The sequence below is a fragment of the Gorilla gorilla genome, chromosome 8, assembly GCF_029281585.2.
Source record: "Gorilla gorilla gorilla isolate KB3781 chromosome 8, NHGRI_mGorGor1-v2.1_pri, whole genome shotgun sequence".
NCBI lineage: Eukaryota > Metazoa > Chordata > Mammalia > Primates > Hominidae > Gorilla > Gorilla gorilla.
The window spans coordinates 41,756,214-41,763,537 of NC_073232.2; positions in this window are offsets into that span (position 1 = coordinate 41,756,214).

The following is a 7,324-nucleotide window of genomic DNA, read 5'->3' on the forward strand; positions in this document are numbered from 1 at the left end:
ACTGCCTTCAGCTTCCCCACCTTAGACCCACAGACAGGCAGGTTAAACAGTGCAAACAGCATAAATTCAGAGCCATCCAGAGCTCAAGCCAGAACCCCAGCTTCACAACTTGATGGAGATATAACTCCGGCAAGTGGTTTTTCTTCTCTCTGCTGGAACTTCTTTCTTTATAAAAGTGGGATAGTAGCACCGTCACAGAGCTGATGTAAGGATTGGTGAATGAATTTGTAAAGCACCTAGGAGATCTTCAGTAAAAGAAACCATTATCATTATTAGAACAGTCACAAACTGACATATTCACAGTCTCCAGAAATTCCTGGTAGAGTTTCACTTTTGAGCTTTTCTCCACATTTCTTTCCCACCTAGAAAGCTATCAGTGCTTGTCTAACTCTTACCTATTGCGGTAGACAGAATTCTAAGATGTCCCCCGGGATTTCTCACTCCGAATATACACACTCTCCATAATCCCCAGGCTGTGACTATAAGGGATTTTACTTTCATAATCAGATTACATTATATAGCACAGTTGGTCTTAAAATAGGGAGATTATCCAAGTGGGCTTGACCTAATCACATGAGCTCTTTTAAAGCAGAGAGTTTTCTCTGGCCAGTTACAACAAATGAACTCAAAAGCACAAGAGGAGTTGATGAGCTGTTGCTAGATTAAAGATGTGGGAGGCCATGGGTCAAGGTATGTGGGCAGCCCCTAGGAGCTGAGAGTGGCCCCTGACAGCCAGCAAGGAAACGGAGAAGTTGGTCGCACAGTTACAAGGAGCTGAACTCTACCAACAAGAAGAATGATCTTGGAAACAGATTTTTCCTCCAGCTGAGAGCTCCAGGGGACACCTTGTTTTCAGTCCAGTAGACACCTTTATTTCAGCTTTGCGACACTGAGCAGAGAACCCAGTCACACCATGCAGGACTTCTGACCTACACAGTTGTGAGATAATAAATGAGTGTTGTGGCCAGGCGCGGTGGCTCACACTTGTAATCCCAGCACTTTGGGAGGCTAAGGCGGGTGGATCATGAGGTCAAAAGATCGAGACCATCCTGGCCAACATGGTGAAACTCCGTCTCTACCAAAAATACAAAAATTAGCTGGGCATGGTGGTGCGTGCCTGTACTCCCAGCTACTCGGGAGGCTGAGGCAGGAGAATCACTTGAACCCGGGAGGCAGAGGTTGCAGTGAGCCGAGATCATGCCACTGTACTCCAGCCTGGTGACAGAGCGAGACTCCGTCTCAAAAAATAGTAATAATAAGGCTGGGCACGGTGGCTCACGCCTGTAATCTCAGCACTTTCGGAGGCCGAGGCGGGTGGATCACGAGGTCGGGAGATCGAGACCATCCTGGCTAACACGGTGAAACCCCGTCTCTACTAAAAATACAAAAAATTAGCTGGATGTGGTTGCGGGCACCTGTAGTCCCAGCTACTCGGGCGGCTGAGGAAGGAGAATGGCGTGAACCTGGGAGGTGGAGCTTGCAGTGAGCGGAGATTGCGCCACTGCACTCCAGCCTGAGCAATAGAGCGAGACTCCATCTCAAAAATAATAATAATAATAAAATAAATAAAAATAAATGAGTGTTGTTTTAAGCCTCTAGGTTTGTGGTGATATGTTCATAACAATAGATCACTAATATACCTACCTTCAAGGTCCACTTTCAGTTCTTTCTTTGTGATTTCCCACAACAAGGCCCTGGCATGAGCTGCTTGTACTAATCCTTTTAATTGTCCTTTTCTGACATGATCATTTTACATTTCTCTCCTATGACACAGGCTGCTAGATGTCCTCCAATATATCTGTTCTGCTCTTCCTCCATAGTAATAGAACCCCAGATGTATGTGGGCACTTAGCCACATGGTTCTCATTTGACACTTGAAAAATTACAAATCTGGTTTCTAATGTCTAAAGTGGGGATAATAAAGTTTTCAGTCTCACTAAACATAGCACAGATTATTAAGGACTGAAATGTTACCATAGAAAGAGAGAGGTCAGTTCATTGCATGGGCTAGACTAAGGAATCATCGTGAAACTAAGTTGCAAATATGTGGCAAAGAGGGTGTGATGTTCAAATTCCAAGCAGGAGGAGATCCACATGGGCCTAAGGGTAAAAAAGAGTCTATGGGACAGTGGAACTAAATCTGCCCTCAAAGGAAGAATAATGTTTGGTTAGGCAGGCAAGAGGGCAGACATTTCAGAACGAACAAGGCAGGAGGTGGGCGAATGTTCCAGATCAGTGATTAGTCAGACAGAAGTGAATGTTCATGCAACTCAAAGATAAGGAAGAAAAGGGAAATTGCTACAGGATTATAAGCTACAGAGGTAAAGGACTGTGTGACATTTACTCTTGATTGTGGCTAGCTCGACATTACTCTTTACCATGTAATTAGTTTGGAGACCACTAATGTTAGGGAATGTTGTAAGATATGTAAAAAAAAAATTCGCATTTCTTTTTTTCTTTTTTTGAGACAAGGTCTAGCTCTGTCACCCAGGCTGGAGTAAACAGTGGTGTGACCACAGCTCATTGCAGCCTCGACCTCCTAGGCTTAAGCAATCCCCCCACCTCAGCCTCCCGAGTAGCTGGGACTACAGGTGTGTGCCGCCATCACACCCAGCTAATTTTTTTTTTCAATAGAGACAAGGGTCTCCTATGTTGCCCAGGCTGGTCTCAAACTCCTGGGCTCAAGCAATTCTTCCATCCCAGCCTCCCAAAGTGTTGGGATTATAGGTGCAAGCCACCAAACTTAGCATTTCCAGATTAGAAATCATTGGGGAAGAATTTTTGATGGTAGCAACTCTATTACACACGGCTTCATGACATGAGTAACTTTCTATTGTTTTAGTCTGTAGCAATTCTCTGAGGTATGTAGAAAACAAGAAGTACAGCTCTTTCATATACAGACTGGGAAATTGAGACATAGCAGCCACTGTCAGTCATAAGTACAATTTGTGAATTCTTTTTTCTTTGAAATGGAATCTTGCTCTGTCGCCCAGGCTGGAGTGCAATGACATGATCTTGGCTCACTGCAACCTCCACCTCCCAAGTTCAAGTGATTCTCTTGACTCACCTGTTGAGTAGCTGGGATTACAGGCACCCGCCATCATGCCCGGCTAATTTTTGTATTTTTGTAGGGACAGGGTTTCACCATGTTGGCCAGGCTGGTCTTGAACTCTTGACCTCAGGTGATCCGCCCACCTCAGCCTCCCAAAGTGCTGGGATTACAGGTGTGAGCCACTGGGCCCAGTCCAATTTGTGAAAAGTTTAATCCAGGATACAGCTGGTTATAAAACCTGAGACTTCTATATTTAGTTGGGATGCTCAGTATCTCTCTAGGTTTTGGGGCTCTCCTTTTGCCTCATTTTTGGACTGCTGAGTATCAGTTGTATGGCTAGATTTACTTACATCTTTCCATACACTCCAATAAACTTTGTGCCCGCATGAGTGAACCTGTAACACACACACACACAGACACACACACACACACACACACACACACTGCATTCTCCAGCTCATCACGGATGAACCTTCTCTATCTAGACCACTATGGCAGCGTCTTCCCCACGTGAACCACACAGCGGCTTCGTTAGTAGCTCTTCCTTCCTCTCTCCAAATGCTGACATGTACACCACGCCCCACCCTCCAAACACCATGCCCCACCCTCCACCTCCACCCAAAACCACAACCATTTCCCCCATCACTTTGAATTGTGGTTCTTCTCTTTTCTTGACCAATTTTTTAAAATTCAACATGGATTTAAGTAATTTTCAACATCATACATTTTCCAATTTTTTTAATTGTACACTTTTTTTATTGTATTTTAATCTGTGTTGTGTGAGAAAACTACAAACAAGACTATTAACATTATGTAAAATTCCAGCTCCTAGAGATGACTACTATTAACATTTTAATGTATTCTCTTTCAGCCTTTTTCCTGTTCATCTGTATTTTGTGTGTGTGTTCAACTTTTTTCCCATGTGATTTTTACTGAGATCTTTTACATACCATAAAATTCACCCCTTAGAAGTATAGTGTTCAATTTTTATTCTTGCTATTTTCACCTAAATATATCAAGAGCATATCCTGTAATTGCAGCTACTTGGGAGGTTGAGGCAGGAAGATTTCATGGTAGTCAGGGTTCTCCAGAGAAACAGAACCAATTGGCAATTACATCTATCCTATTGAATTGTGCGTGTGTGTGTATATGTGTGTGTGTGTGTGTGTAAAATAAGGAATTGGCGTACACAATTATGGAGTCAGACAAGCCCTAGACCTGAAAGATGAATTGGCAAGGTGGAGACCCAGGAGAACAGAGATTTAGTTCCAGTCTGAAGGCCAGCAGTGTCAAGAATAAAGAAAAGCTGGTGTTTCGGGTCAAGTCTGAAGGTGGAGAAAAAAACCCAATTCAAACATACACAATCAGGCAGGAAAGAATTATCTTACTTGGAGGAAGTTCACTCTTTTCCTCATATTCGGGCTTTTTAAATTATTCAGTGAGGCCCACCCACACTAAGGAGCGAGGACCATCTTATTTTCTCAGTCTATCAACCTAATCATTAGTCTTATTCAAGAACACCCTCACAGAAACACCTAGAATAATGTTTGACCAAATATGTGGGCACCCCATAGCCCAGTTAACACAAAATTAACCAGCACGCTGAGCAAATAAAACCTCCTATGGTTAAGGCCAGTTTGGCTTGGGTTTTCCTTCACTTGCTGGCCAAAGAGACATAATTGATTATGTTGATAAAATTATGTATGATTTTTATGATAATACAATTATATATTATGTATGACAAAATAGAAATCAATATTTCCTGTTTTAGAAAAAAATGATAATTTAAAAACATATCGATTAAATTAATTGAAAATAATAAACTCATCACATTTTAACTAACTTTTTTTTTTTGAGATGGAGTTTCGCTCGTTGCCCAGGCTGGAGTGCAGTGGTGCAATCTCCGCTCACCGAAACCTCTGCCTCCCGGGTTCAAGTGATTCTTCTGCCTCAGCCTCCCAAGTAGCTGGGATTACAGGCATGCACCACCACGTCCGGCTAATTTTGTACTTTTGGTATAGACGGGGTGTCACCATGTTGGTCAGGCTGGTGTAGAACTCCCGACCTCAGGTGATCCGCCAGCCTCGGCCTCCCAAAGTGCTGGGATTACAGGCGTGAGCCACCGCGCGCAGCCAACATAACATATTTTTATAAAAATAATGTGAACCCGGCCGGGCGCGGTGGCTCATGCCTGTAATCCCAGCACTTTGGGAGGCCGAGGTGGGCGGATCACAAGGTCAGGAGTTTGAGACCAGCCTGACCAACACGGAGGAAACCCCGTCTCTACTGAAAATACAAAATTAGCTGGGGGTACTGGCGCATGCCTGTAATTCCAGCTACTTGGGAGGCTGAGGCAGGAGAATCACTTGAACCCAGGAGGCGGAGGTTGTGGTGAGCAGAGATTGAGCCATTGCACTCCAGCCTGGGCAACAAGAGCAAAACTCCGTCTCAAAAAAAAAAAAAGAAAGAAAGAAAAAAGAAGATAATGTGAACCCTGTAAAACTGTCTCAGAGACCCTGAGTGTGGCCTGGACCACACTTTGAAAGCCACAGTTACATGCTGATGAGTTCCTTGCCCTTATCATGCTTATCATTTTTAGCAGTCATCTCTTATTTTGACTTCGCAGAATCATACCTATCTTTGTGTAGTGATAAAATTCTTCTTTCTTAAAAAGAATCTATGTGAGATGGTTCAGATGAGGCTGACTACAACCCTTTTCCAACTCAGCAGTAAGCATGTGACCCATGATTGGCCAGTTTTTTCTGGAATTCTTATGCTGGGCTATTAGCAAATTCTCTCTCAGGAGCACATGCTCTTGCTCTTGCTCTCTGCCTCCAACCACCCAGCAGGTTTGTGAATCTTGGGCCAACAATGGCTTTCTCGCCCATTAAGTAGAGAGAGAACCTTCTAAGAAATGGGAAGACCCAATCCTTAGAGATATAATTTGAGTCACTGGAGCATGCCATGACTGAAAAATCTCTCCTTCCTCTCCTCAGTTGTGTGAGCCAGTTTGCTTAAGTTGGGTTTCTGTCACTGGCAACTGAATGAGCTCTGATTAATACACTTCACTAACATTTGCACACCATTTGTAACCTTCAAAACCTTAAGAGTAACACGTGGCCAGGCGCAGTAGCTCACGCCTGTAATCCGTCCGCTTTGGGAGGCCAAGGCAGGTGGATCACCTCAGGTCAGGAGTTCAAGACCAGCCTGGCCAACATGATGAAACCCTGTCTCTAATAAAAAATATAAAAATTAGCCGGGCATGGTGGCAAGCACCTGTAGTCCCAGCTACTCGGGAGGCTGAGGCAGGGAGAATCACTTGAACCCGGAGGCTGAGGTTGCAGTGAGCCGAGATCGTGCCACTGCTCTCCAGCCTAGGCAACAGAACAAGTCCCTGTAACAATTAAAAAACCACAACAGGCCAGGCACAGTGGTTCACACCTATAATCCCAGCACTTTGGGAGGCCAAGACGGGCAGATCACCTGAGGTCAGGAGTTCAAGACCAACCTGGCCAACATGGTGAAGCCCCGTCTCTATAAAAATTAGCCGAGCAGGATGGCGGGTGCCTGTAATCCCAGCTACTCAGGAGGCTGAGGCAGGAGAATCACTTGAACCCAGTAGGCGGAGGTTGCAGTGAGCTGAGACCGCACCACTGCACTCCAGCCTGGGTGACAGGGCGAGACTGTGTCTCAAAAAAAACAAAAACAACAACAAATTGTAGGCCTTGCCCAGAATAGTCTTATCTAAAGTGTCTTTGGTGAGGACAAAGAATCTGTATTATCAATAAAGTTCCTTCATGAACCTGAAGAAATCAATCCAAGATCTGGCATTTGATAAACACTAACTTAGGAAGTTACTAACTCCATCTACAAGAACAATTCTTGATATTGTGTGGATTCCTATGCCTCTATTTAAAAAATTCCCTTGTAATTCCAGGTACTCCGCAGGCTGAGGCATGAGAATTGCTTGACCCTGGGAGACGGAGGTTTCAGTGAGCCGAGATCTTACCACTGCACTCCAGCCTGGGCAACAGAGCAAGACTCTTTCTAGAAAAAAGAAAAAAAAAATCTTTGGCTGGCACAGCAATTCCAAGATTTTCCGAAATTTACTTGAGAGAAATCCTGAAGTTTGTAAATTTAGTAAAATGTTCCCACAAGGCACAGTACCCATTTATCTCCCATCAGCTTTCAGCCTATATTATTTAGGAGTTTCTCACTATCATCTTCAACTTTCTATCTTGTCCACAGCTTTGCCAACCAAATCGTTAACTG